At 45.9% G+C, this 12,697-nt stretch overlaps 1 pseudogene across 1 annotated transcript; it reads right to left on the bottom strand.

The window, feature by feature from the left end:
* Positions 1-4,460: 4,460 nt before the first annotated feature.
* LOC144297719 (keratin, type II cytoskeletal 6B-like) lies at positions 4,461-6,217 on the bottom strand (annotated as a pseudogene). The gene is made up of 4 exons (XR_013364627.1): positions 6,167-6,217; positions 5,081-5,301; positions 4,827-4,861; positions 4,461-4,713 (listed from the first exon to the last, which is right to left on the bottom strand). The product of XR_013364627.1 is annotated as a keratin, type II cytoskeletal 6B-like (transcript).
* Positions 6,218-12,697: the final 6,480 nt, after the last annotated feature.

Here is a 12,697-nt window from a genome sequence, read left to right as displayed (position 1 = left end):
GAGAGGCACTAACTCCTTTTAAAGGAATGTGTCTAAGGGCTTTTCTTCTCCCTTCCCCCCTGGGAACTGGTTTATCAAGCAAGAGTTGACCAACTTGGAGTGAACCCAGAGACTAATGAATATGACGAGGGAATTGGGAAATAGGAGGTACGGGGAGCGGGGAAGGGCGTTATGGTCGACCAGTCAGGCTCTTGGTTGCTGTCGGAGCCACCAGCTGATACACTTCAACCCCAGCGAGAAGAATTCAAGTCGGAATCCAAGGGCCTCTGGGCTTTACTGGTCAACGGGGAAGTCCTCTCTCCAGAGAAGTGCTGAGGCTTCTGTAGATTCTTTCTGGAATGATTTAGAGGGCGTGATTCTGCAATAAATGGAGTTCTTTTTTGTTTGTTTTGTTTTGTGGAGCATTTGATGTCTCGATGAGATAAGCACCTATGATTCTGCACCCTGATAAGGTTGTTAAGGCATCATGGTATTGAAGGATTTAATTTTAAGCTACGATTTTCCTACATCTTTAAAAATTTCCCTTCGAAGGAACTGACATCCACTTAGCCTCTCCAAAGTGTATCTACTTTTCTTTTTTTTCTTTTCTTTTTTTTGTACCTACCTTTCTTAAAGTTATTTGCAGTGTCTACAACCCAGCTATGGCACAGGGAATCTTAAGCGGCATTGCTGGGTAGCTTTGTTGGGCTGCTGAGTCACATAGGACCTATATAAGGCTGGGCAGGCATTTTGTGAGGCGGGGGTAACACAGGCTAAAGGTAGTCACATTCCACTCATCACTCCCTCATCACTGAGGAATGAACGAGGAGTCAGAGTAGGGGAGGTGAGGCTTCAGGGACTAGTGGGGGTTTTAAGGAAAGGCAGGACAAAATAAAGCTTGGACAGTGTCCAGGGCTGGGGGAGGAAAGAGCAGTCAGCTTGCCAGCTTGGGCAAAAGCAGTCATTCCTCTTCCTTCCAGTGTGGGCTGCGATTCTCAAGCCCAGGGGCAGCACTGCTTGGTGTTTGCCCGCTGCGTGTGAGTGTATGTCACCAGCTGATGTCATCATCTGGCGGACGTGGGCGGACGCCCCAACGAGGCGAGGGGCGCACTCCGGTGTCTGCAGGCAGCAGCCCAGGGTAGTGGCGCCTCCACCAGAGGGCGAGCAAAGCAAAGAAGGGGACCAGAGTGGTGGGGGAAGGCCAGGTCAGTGCCTCCTCCGCTGCACCTCTGCCCATGGCCAGAGGGGGAACTGATGGAGCCAGAGTCCGGGGTTGGGGCGAGACCACACGGACCTCCCTAACACTGGGGGAGACACAGATTCCGACAGGAGGGAGGTGGGTCCTTGGATGCTGGTTTCTGCCTCTTAGTCATTTATAACCTCATCATTACAACTGGGATAAAGTGTCGTGACATGAGTGGGTCCAGAGATAAAAAAAACTCTCAAGCACTGCCTTCCTGTAATTAGAAAATATGATGAAGAGACGGGGTTCTCATTCACCACGAAAACTCTGAGACACCTAGGGATGCATGACAGCGACAGCACCAATGAAACAAAATGCACAAGAACAACCGGAAAAGATTGAAAAGGAACCAAGAGGAGGAATTGCCGTCCCAGAAATCAATAGTAATTACAGTGGTGTGATCACACGAAGAGATCAAGGGAGCAGAAGAGAAGATGTATGAATTCAGCATGTAATGAAAGTGATACTTTTTACTTTTAAATAAAGTAAAACTTATTTTTTTTACTTTATTTAAAAAGCCTGTGTGTCTGGGGAGATGAGGATGCTTATCTTGACGTAGCAGAAAGGTACAAAAAGGAAAATAGCGATGACCCAAATTCCCACCCTTTAGAATCAATCACTATGATTATTTTGACTGATTTGTTTTCACCCTTCTTTCCATGTTAATGTCTTTTAATAAATCACATACATAAGAAGCAAACACAATGTCCCTTAAAAACAATTCATGGCTCCAGTTCCTGCTAAGATGGTCAACCAGTTGGACCTGGTTTGTCTCCCTCCTTCAGGATCAATCTTGAGAAATTTTAGAAACACGTGGAAGGTATGGATGCTTGGAGCTACCAATGACAACCACAAGAACTCCGAGGAAGCCCAGGGGGTGTCCAAGGCTGTCCGAGCTGATTATAGGGGCAGGTGGGTAGCAGCAGCCTGAGGCCAAAGACTAAGGTATCAGGGAGGGGACAGTTTGGAGGGAGGAGTCTGAAGTTTGGTCCTTGCCTACTGTCTGCCTCTTTACAATAGAAATCCAGAGCAGTGGCCTGACCCCCAGTGTCTGTGTCTGCAGGTCAATAGGACAGTAGATTTATCTACTTAGTAGGTCAGATCACTAGATTTACCCAATGAAAGTACAAGATACGCAGTTCACTTTGAATTTCAGATAAATGACACTTAAATTTTCAGTGTAAGTGTGTTCTGTGAAATATTTGGGTGATCGGACTAAATTTTTTATGCTGCTTATGTGATATTCAAATTTAACTGTATGTCTCTTTTGACCCAAATCATAGGTGACTGGAATAGTAATCCTCCCCCACGTATCAAGCCTCCTGGCATGTAATTGGCCTCCACAGGGCTGGGGACTCATGTGGCCTTGACTCAAGGGTGTACGGCCTGTAGGTAACCTGCTGTCATGGAGTTTCTCACGTGGGGAAGGAGAACCAGAGCCTGAGCCTGGCTCATTGGGAAGTTTCGCTGCCAGCTTTTGGGATTTTGTGCAGAGTGGCAGTTCCTGAGTTTTTCTTGCATGCCTTGGCCTTAAACTCTGGAGCTGCATAATAGCCTCCCCCAGCTCCAAAGCTTCTGCTTAGCCATCTGTTCAGCAGTCAGACCACTGCCCACCTGTGGACAACCAATGAATAAGGTTACAAGGCAGCTTGATTCATGACCCGGGGGGCGGGTCTCTGCTGTGGCTTCAAATTAAACAGAAGTGGTTGTTATTTTTATTTTTATTTTTATTTTGTGAATTTTTCCCCTCTGCTTAATTCCTCTACATACTGGTAACTCGTGGTATGGAGTGTCTGGTTAGCCGGATTCTAGAATAAACTTGTGTAACATAGCCTATAAGATAGAAAGTCCATTTCTGTGTCAAAGTCAACATTATGACACTGATATTGGAGAAGATTTGAAGGAACCTCCAAATCTGTTTGTGCTTGCCAAAACTTGCCTAAAGTTTACACTAAAAATGGCTCTCGGGTGTCCGATCACAAAAGGAGAATGTTCCCAGGGGAGAGCCGCCCCTTTGCTAATCTAATGGCATCTGTCAACAGGGACCATCTTTTGCCAACAGCACTTCAAAACAAAGTCTCAAACCAACACTGCTTGGAGGTTTTTATTGGCTCATTCTATTAACTTTTTTGACTGCCTCACTTTGTTTCAAGGATATCATGACGTAATTTAAAGATAGTCGAATTCCCGGTTTTTAGGGGTGCAGTTCTATGGATTGTAACCAGCATGTGTCAAGTTCTTCAGCAAGACCCAACTGTCTTTGGGTGCAAAGGAAATCTATTTCAACTCAACTTACTGCTCTGCTCCTGGGCTTCCAATGTATCCAACCCAGGACTGGGGATATATCCCTTTTCTGCAGCAATTCGTTCAACTGATACATCTCAGAAGTTGCTCAAAAGCAGCTTTGGGGCGAACCTTGGTTATCAGAGAGTTGATAATTTGCCTTTCTAGAAATTGGCGTCAGTTCTGTTGGATTACTGCAGTGTTTTCTTGGCAGTGGCTGGGGCTGGGGTTGGGAGAGAGCAGTCTGAGGACCAAGCCACTGAGAGACCGATTTGGAAAACCTAAACCCCTCAGTTATCATATTATGCTAATCCAATTTCCAGGAACCAGACCTTCCTTTCTTCCCTAAAGGTTTTTAGAAGACTCCATTTTGAGAAAGAGCCCTGAGCAGTGGAGGACTGAAGAGTCGTTGGTAGTCTTAACCACCCACAGGGTCACTAAGTATCACATAATGTTGACTGACAGGAGATGGGTATGAAGCAGGGTAAGTTGTCAGCGGGGCTGAAAAATGGTTCTGCAAAGACAAGGATCGGAACCAATACATGATCAGTTGCATAATCTAACACAATCTTTGTTAGAAATCTGCTTTATTTAACACAATGAAAGAAAGTAGAGAGCAGAAAAACTCATTCTGTAGCATGATCCACAATGAGTTTCAGTCTTCAGAGAGGCGTAGGTCATTTTCACCCCAGAATCATGGAAACCTGATAGAGCTGATCATACGATGGGGACGCCAAAGGGACGTGTACTTCTCTGAGTGTCAGTGATTTTTAATCTTCTGATGGTGAATGATGGGAGCTCAGGTAAAGCAGGTGTAGATAGTGGAAATGAGAATGAGGCCACTTCAGCTGTAACTCAGGGGCCAAGGGACGTTGGAGGCAGGGGAGAAGTAGCCTCGGAGAGGGCAGTGCAGCTGTAGACTTGGACAACGTGGGACCAGAGCTGATGGCAGGACTTAGTGCTTGTAGCTCTTCCTGCTGGAGGATGAGGTGGTGGTGTATTTGATGGTGGAACTGCTGCCTCCAGAGGAGCTGAAGCCACCCCCCATGCCTCAGCCACTGCTGGAACTGAAGCCAGCTCCAAGGCGTGGCCGCTGCCATAGGAGTAGCCGCTGCCTCCACCCAGGCCTGAGCCACTGCCCATACCGCTGGCACCGCCAAAGCCACCAGCGCCGCCATAGCCGCCAGAGACGGTGGACTGCACCACAGCTGTGGACGGGAGACAGACAAGGACACACAAGACACGGTGAGCTCGTCCTGCCAGCCTGAGTCCAGCCAGAAGAGCACAAGGGCAAGGGAGGGAGGCAAGCAAAGGTACTTACAGATGTTGACTTGTCCAACGCCTTCTCCACTCAGCCTAGGAAGGGGGAAAACACAGGGAGCATGAGTCCTCAGAGCCACCAGGGGACCAGAGTGGGAAGCGTCAGTGTGAGGCTAGCCCACGGGGAAGCCGCCTTCCAAATGGTCCTCTGAGAGCAGCCACTGTGGCCATAACTAGAGGGCCTTCAACTCGGGCTCCTGCCAGCCTTCCTGCACAGGGATCCAGATGTTGGAGGGGCCTGTGTGAGGTACCCACCTGCACTCCTCGCCCTCCAGCAGCTCCCTGTATGTGGCGATCTCCACGTCCAGGGCCAGCTTGACATTCATGAGCTCCTGGTACTCCTTCAGCAGCCGGGCCATGTCCTGCTTGGCCTTCTGCAGGGCGTCCTCCAGCTCAGCCAGCTTGTTCTTGGCGTCCTTGAGGGCCATCTCTCCACGCTGCTCAGCATCAGCGCGGGATGACTATAGGTTGGAGCACTAGAGGAGGGACGTAGGCAGAATGGACTTGCAATTCAGTCCTCCAGAGATCAACCACGCTGCTGCTTTCTAGTGAGGAAGAGTCCTAGAGCATAGAATTGGTGGAGAGGGAATCCTGAATCTTCCTGTCTAGCTGTTTGACTAGCTGCTAGTCTTTTCAAGTGTCCGAGCTGGTTATCAAAGTCCTATGCCTTTTGTATTAACCGCCTGCATAGGACATGGGTGGTCAGTGATGGAGCACCCTACAGTCTACACATTAGAAGAATTGGACAATTGGATTAATTTGAGTGTAGTCTCCAAAGTCAAATCTGGACCACAGACAATTGTGTCCAGCATGACTACAACTAAATTTGCACAACATTACAAACATGGTGCAATGAGGAAGTGAATTTTCCACGAGACTATTGAAACCCTGCCCTTCTCCCACCTCAGAGTCACTTACATGTTTGGGAAACCCTGTTCTCTCCTTTCACTCTTCCCACCCCCTTTTTTTTCTGAATCATGAGCACATTTGCAAAAACCTTTTCTCAGCTCTTATGGCTTGCCTTTCCTTCCCATTTGTTCTTTTGCAGCTCCCAATACAATCATTCCTCTAAGACCAATATTATCTCCACACTTCTAGGCCAAATTCTACTCTTGTGACCAGGAGAGACATTTCTATGCACTTATTTCATGTTCTTGGGATTGGAGCCACTCCCCCTGAGAGATCCAGTGGAACCTAGTAAGGACAGCATGTTTTTTTCCTCCCTTATATTTTCCAGAGCCCAAGGATGTGTCCAAATGATGGTTGATGACTGGCTGATGGTCTAGCAAGGGGATAATGCTGTTCTTCGCTTCCTCTCTCCCACCCTCCGCTCCAACCTACCTGCTTTTGGGTGTCATTAATGTCAGATCTCTTTTTCTCTCTCAGGATCATGTGATTTGAATTCAGTAGTCTCCTTCTTTGTGCTGTGCAGCAAAGTAGTCTGCCCTCCTTGACCTGCAGGAGTTCAGAAGGAAAGAAAGGCAGGTATGGGCTTTCATATATGAACAATGACTTTCAATTCCCAATCATAATGAATTTGTACCAAATGATGTTATATCTCTAAGAGAAGTAGATGGTACAAGATTATTTGCTGTTGTACAACTGAGTAGCTCTGGAGGGTCATTGAGCCTCTAGTTTTGCAGTAAATTAAAATATGATGTTCTTCATATCTATGGGATTCACAATCAGGAAGAGGTTAAAGGCAAGGCTTGGAAGTACAATGTCGTTAGAATATATATATATATATATATTTTTATACTTTGTCTCTTGCTTTTTACTCTTTCAGGCTTCAACAAAGGGATTGAGACACCTAATCTTGATCAGCTCATCTTCTCCTTTGCATCTAAGAAGATTTTGAAGAGAGATGCTTGAATCAGTGAGTAAAGAATTTTGAAAGAGCCTGTCTTAACCCAACTTTCACATTAAATGGATGATTCTTGAATTGAACTATTAGTTCATGGAGCCTAGAAAGTGACTGCTCTGTCATTTTCTCCTCTAACATGTACTTGGTGATGAAGTCCATTGCCTATTTTATTCATTCTATTTTCCTTGGGCAATAATTTACCATTTTCATTTCAACTGGATATTTTCCCTAAGCAATCATGCTCATGACTGGACCTGGCCACTCATAGGCTTGAAGTGTGGGCTTCAGAAACAAGCTCCTTTCTCCTCTTTAACTCATTTTTTTCTTGAAGTCCTTCACCAGGACTGCATGTATTTAAGCCCTGAGTCCAGGCAATCACTAAAGGCAGGGAGTCATTCCAGTTGACTCCTGAAGTTGTTGGGGTGCTGCTCACACAAAGGCTCCAGGTTTGGCTTTATGATGTTGGTGCTCTGATCTGGAAGGGGGGTCCACTTGGTGTGTAGATACTTTTTTTTTTAAGATTTTATTTATTTATTCATAGACACAGAGAGAGGCAGAGACACAGGCAGAGGGAGAAGCAGGTTCCATGCAGGGAGCCTGATGTGGGACTTGATCCTGGGACTCTGGGATCATGCCCTGAGCCAAAGGCAGATGCTCAACCAGTGAGCCACCAGGCATACCCTGATCTAAATTTCCATTTAGAGCAAGTATCTCTTTGAAAAGTTTCTTTATGGATGGTCATGCTCTGTTTCTAGAATAAATTCATTTTGTAATGTATTATCCATACTTATGCATCTCAAATATTTCTTTTTCTCAAATGGGCAGAAAATAATTTTATCTTTCTTTTCTTCTCTTTTTCATTTTTTCTTCCTACCCAGAGCCTCAAAGCAGGTTATGACTGACCTTTCCTTTGTATCCCACCATAGACCCTTCAGTGGTAAATGCTAACTCATTCTGCCTTATTTTGCTTCATGCTTATCAAAAATAGACTATTCTTCCCTGGTAGAGATGAGGGACATTTAAGAGACCCAGTGGGTTTTTTTTTTTTGTATATTTTTTATTGGAGTTCGATTTGCCAACATATAGCATATCACCCAGTGCTCATCCTGTCAAGTGCCCCCCTCAGTGCCTGTCACCCAGTCACCCCAATCCCCTGCCCACCTCCCTTTCCACCTCCCCTTGTTCGTTTCCCAGAGTTAGGAGTCTCTCATGTTCTGTCTCCCTCTCTGATATTTCCCACTCATTTTCTCACCTTTCCCTTATAATCCCTTTCACTATTTCTTATATTCTCCATATGAGTGAAACTATATAATGTTTGTCCTTCACCGACTGACTTACTTCACTCAGCATAATACACTCCAGTTCCATCCATGTTGAAGCAAATGGTGGGTATTCGTCATTTCTGATGGCTGAGTAATATTCCATTGTATACATAGACCACATCTTCTTTATTCATCTTTTGATGGGCACGGAGGCTCCTTCCACATTTTGGCTATTGTGAACATTGCTGCTGTGAACATTGGGATGCAGGTGTCTCAGTCTTTCATTGCATCTGTACCTTTGGAGTAAATCATCAGCAGTGCAATTGCTGGGTCGTAGGGCAGGTCTATTTTTAACTCTTTGAGGAACCTCCACACAGTTTTCCAGAGTGGCTGCACCAGTTCACATTCCCACCAACAGTGCAAGAGGGTTCCCCCTTCTCCACATCCTCTCTAACATTTGTGGTTTCCTGTCTTGTTAATCTTCACCATTCTCACTGGTGTGAGGTGGGATCTCATTGTGGTTTTGATTTGTATTTCCCTGATGGCCAGTGATGCAGAGCATTTTCTCATGTACTTGTTGGTCATGTCTATGTCTTCTTTGGTGAAACACCATACACAAAGATAAACTCAAAATGGATGAAGGATCTAAATGTGAGACAAGAATCCATCAAAATCCTAGAGGAGAACACAGGCAACACCCTTTTTGAACTCGGCCACAGCAATTTCTTGCAAGATACGTCTATGAAGGCAAGGGAAACAATAGCAAGAATAAACTATTGGGACTTCATCAAGATAAAAAGCTTCTGCACAGAAAAGAAACAGTCAACAAAACTAAAAGACAGCCTACAGAATGGGAGAAGGTATTTGCAAATGAAATATCAGATAAAGGGCTAGTATCCAAGATCTAGAAAGAACTTATTAGACTCAACAGCAAAGAAACAAAAAATCCAATCTTGAAATGGGCGAAAGACATGAACAGAAATTTCACCAAAGAAGCGACCCAGTGGTTTTAAATTATTTCTATTACCTTCTGCCTGTTGTGAACATGGAGCCACAGTGGCATCCCAGGGAAGAGCTGGTCTCCCTCCCTCCTGAGTCTCCCTCTGATAGGACATTCGTTGGTTGTATAGTCTGGGGGCTCTGAAATCCCATGGTGGCTCCTTATGGTGGATTTGCTAGACACGGTTCCTGAAGAGGAGAAGGCTGAAGAAAGGGTGAGAGGTTGGAGGGTAGAACTGACAGGAGGAGAAGGAACATGAGATACCTTCCAGCAGCCACTGTTTAGGGAAGACTGGGCTGGGCTCATCCTGAAAGTTGACCTTGCAGTTTGGGAAGGGTTGGCTTTCAAAAACAGTGAAACCAGCAGCCCAGGGGGCTCAGTGGTTTAGCGCCGCCTTCAGCCCAGGGCCTGATCCTGGAGCCTGCTTCTCCCTCTGCCTGTGTCTGCCTCTGTGTGTGTGTGTGTGTGTCTCATGAATAAATAAATAAAAATCTTTTATAAATAAGTAAGTAAATAAATAGAAACAAAAACAGTGAAACCTCATCCTTATTATTAGAAAAGTTATGAAATATGCAGATAACATTTTTGGCTTCCGTTAATCAGGGGAAAATTCTCCTATCTCTGATCTATGATTGATATCAACACAGTAAGACTATCCTGAATTCACTGAAGCTAGGAGTTAGGCTTTGTCTCAAACAAAGGTTCAGAATATTTTGATTGTATATCAGAATATCCTAATATTCCCTCTAACCTGATCTTTAGTGATGACTGAGAGCTAGAAATCTAAAAGCAATCTATTGCTAATGTCCTAACAAAAGATGACCATTTTCCAATAATTGCAAATATGTTGTTTGAATTGTTTTTTTCTGTTTTGTAAAATATTGGATAGGTAGGGGGGGAGGAGCAAGATGGCGGAAGAGTAGGGTCCCCAAATCACCTGTCTCCACCAAACTACCTAGAAAACCTTCAAATTATCCTGAAAATCTATGAATTCGGCCTGAGATTCAAAGAGAGACCAGCTGGAATGCTACAGTGAGAAGAGTTCGCGCATCTATCAAGGTAGGAAGACGGGGGAAAAAGGAATAAAGGAACAAAGGCCTCCAAGGGGGAGGGGCCCCGCGAGGAGCAGGGCTGAGGCCGGGGCGAGTGTCCCCAGGACAGGAGAGCCCCGTCCCGGAGGAGCAGGAGCTGCACCGACCTTTCCGGGGGAAAGGGGCTCGTGGGGAGTTGGAGCAGGACCCAGGAGGGCGGGGATGCCCTCGGGTTCCCCGGGACAGTAACAGAGCAACTGCGTGCCCAGGAGAGTGCGCCGAGCTCCCTAAGGGCTGCAGCGCGCACGACTGACCCAGAGCAGCTGGAGGGGCTCGGGCGGCGGCTCCGCGGAGGGGGCTGCGCGGCCCCGGGAGCAGCTCGGAGGGGCTCGGGCAGAGGAAGAGGCTCCGTGCGGAGGGGCCTGCGCGGTTCCAGGAGCAGCTCGGAGGGGCTCGGGCGGCGGCTCCGCGGAGGGGGCTGCACGGCCCCGGGAGCGCGAATCCACCAGCGCAGGCTCCGGAGCACAGGGCGCCGGGACACAGCCCAGGATCCCGCCTCCCCCGGGACAGGCAGAGGCCGGGAGGGCCCAGGACAGCGAGGACGCTCCTGCCCCAGCTGAGCAGATCCGCGGCCCCGCCCCGGAGCCTCCAGGCCCTGCAGACGGAGTTCCTGCCGGAGCTGAATCCAGGGCTGCAGAGCTGCCCCGCCACTGGGGCTGTTCCTCCTGCGGCCTCACGGGGTAAACAACCCCCACCGAGCCCTGCACCAGGCAGGGGCACAGCAGCTCCCCCAACTGCTAACACCTGAAAATCAGCACAACAGGCCCCTCCCCCAGAACACCAGCTAGACGGACAACTTCCAGGAGAAGCCACGGGACTTAAAGTACACAGAAACAGAAGATACTCCCCGGTGGTTCTTTTTTTGTTTGTTTGTTTTTGTTTTTGTTTTGTTTTGCTTTTTGATTTGTTTCCTTCCCCCACCCCCTTTTTTTCTCCTTTCTTTTTCTTTCTCTTTTTCTTCTTCTTTTTTTTTTTTTTTCGTTTTTTTTCTTTTTCTTCCCCTTTTTTTTCTCTTTCTCTTTTCTTTCCTTCTTTCTCTCCTCTCTTTTTCTCTTTTTCCCAATACAACTTGCTTTTGGCCACTCTGCACTGAGCAAAATGACTAGAAGGAAAACCTCACCTCAAAAGAAAGAATCAGAAACAGTCCTCTCTCCCACAGAGTTACAAAATCTGGATTACAATTCAATGTCAGAAAGCCAATTCAGAAGCACTATTATACAGCTACTGGTGGCTCTTGAAAAAAGTATAAAGGACTCAAGAGACTTTATGACTGCAGAATTTAGAGCTAATCAGGCAGAAATTAAAAATCAATTGAATGAGATGCAATCCAAACTAGAAGTCCTAACGACGAGGGTTAACGAGGTGGAAGAACGAGTGAGTGACCTAGAAGACAAGTTGATAGCAAAGAGGGAAACTGAGGAAAAAAGAGACAAACAATTAAAAGACCATGAGGATAGATTAAGGGAAATAAACGACAGCCTGAGGAAGAAAAACCTACGTTTAATTGGGGTTCCCGAGGGCGCCGAAAGGGACAGAGGGCCAGAATATGTATTTGAACAAATTCTAGCTGAAAACTTTCCTAATCTGGGAAGGGAAACAGGCATTCAGATCCAGGAAATAGAGAGATCCCCCCCTAAAATCAACAAAAACCGTTCAACACCTCGACATTTAATTGTGAAGCTTGCAAATTCCAAAGATAAAGAGAAGATCCTTAAAGCAGCAAGAGACAAGAAATCCCTGACTTTTATGGGGAGGAGTATTAGGGTAACAGCAGACCTCTCCACAGAGACCTGGCAGGCCAGAAAGGGCTGGCAGGATATATTCAGGGTCCTAAATGAAAAGAACATGCAACCAAGAATACTTTATCCAGCAAGCTCTCATTCAAAATGGAAGGAGAGATAAAGAGCTTCCAAGACAGGCAGCAACTAAAAGAATATGTGACCTCCAAACCAGCTCTGCAAGAAATTTTAAGGGGGCCTCTTAAAATTCCCCTTTAAGAAGAAGTTCAGTGGAACAGTCCACAAAAACAAAGACTGAATAGATATCATGATGACACTAAACTCATATCTCTCAGTAGTAACTCTGAATGTGAACGGGCTTAATGACCCCATCAAAAGGCGCAGGGTTTCAGACTGGATAAAAAAGCAGGACCCATCTATTTGCTGTCTACAAGAGACTCATTTTAGACAGAAGGACACCTACAGCCTGAAAATAAAAGGTTGGAGAACCATTTACCATTCGAATGGTCCTCAAAAGAAAGCAGGGGTAGCCATCCTTATATCAGATAAACTAAAATTTACCCCGAAGACTGTAGTGAGAGATGAAGAGGGACACTATATCATACTTAAAGGATCTATTCAACAAGAGGACTTAACAATCCTCAATATATATGCTCCGAATGTGGGAGCTGCCAAATATATAAATCAATTATTAACCAAAGTGAAGAAATACTTAGATAATAATACACTTATACTTGGTGACTTCAATCTAGCTCTTTCTATACTCGATAGGTCTTCTAAGCAAAACATCTCCAAAGAAACGAGAGCTTTAAATGATACACTGGACCAGATGGATTTCACAGATATCTACAGAACTTTACATCCAAACTCAACTGAATACACATTCTTCTCAAGCGCACATGGAACTTTCTCCAGA

The sequence above is a fragment of the Canis aureus genome, chromosome 25, assembly GCF_053574225.1.
Source record: "Canis aureus isolate CA01 chromosome 25, VMU_Caureus_v.1.0, whole genome shotgun sequence".
Taxonomy (NCBI): Eukaryota; Metazoa; Chordata; class Mammalia; order Carnivora; family Canidae; genus Canis; species Canis aureus.
This window is presented reverse-complemented; position numbering and strand designations above follow the sequence as displayed.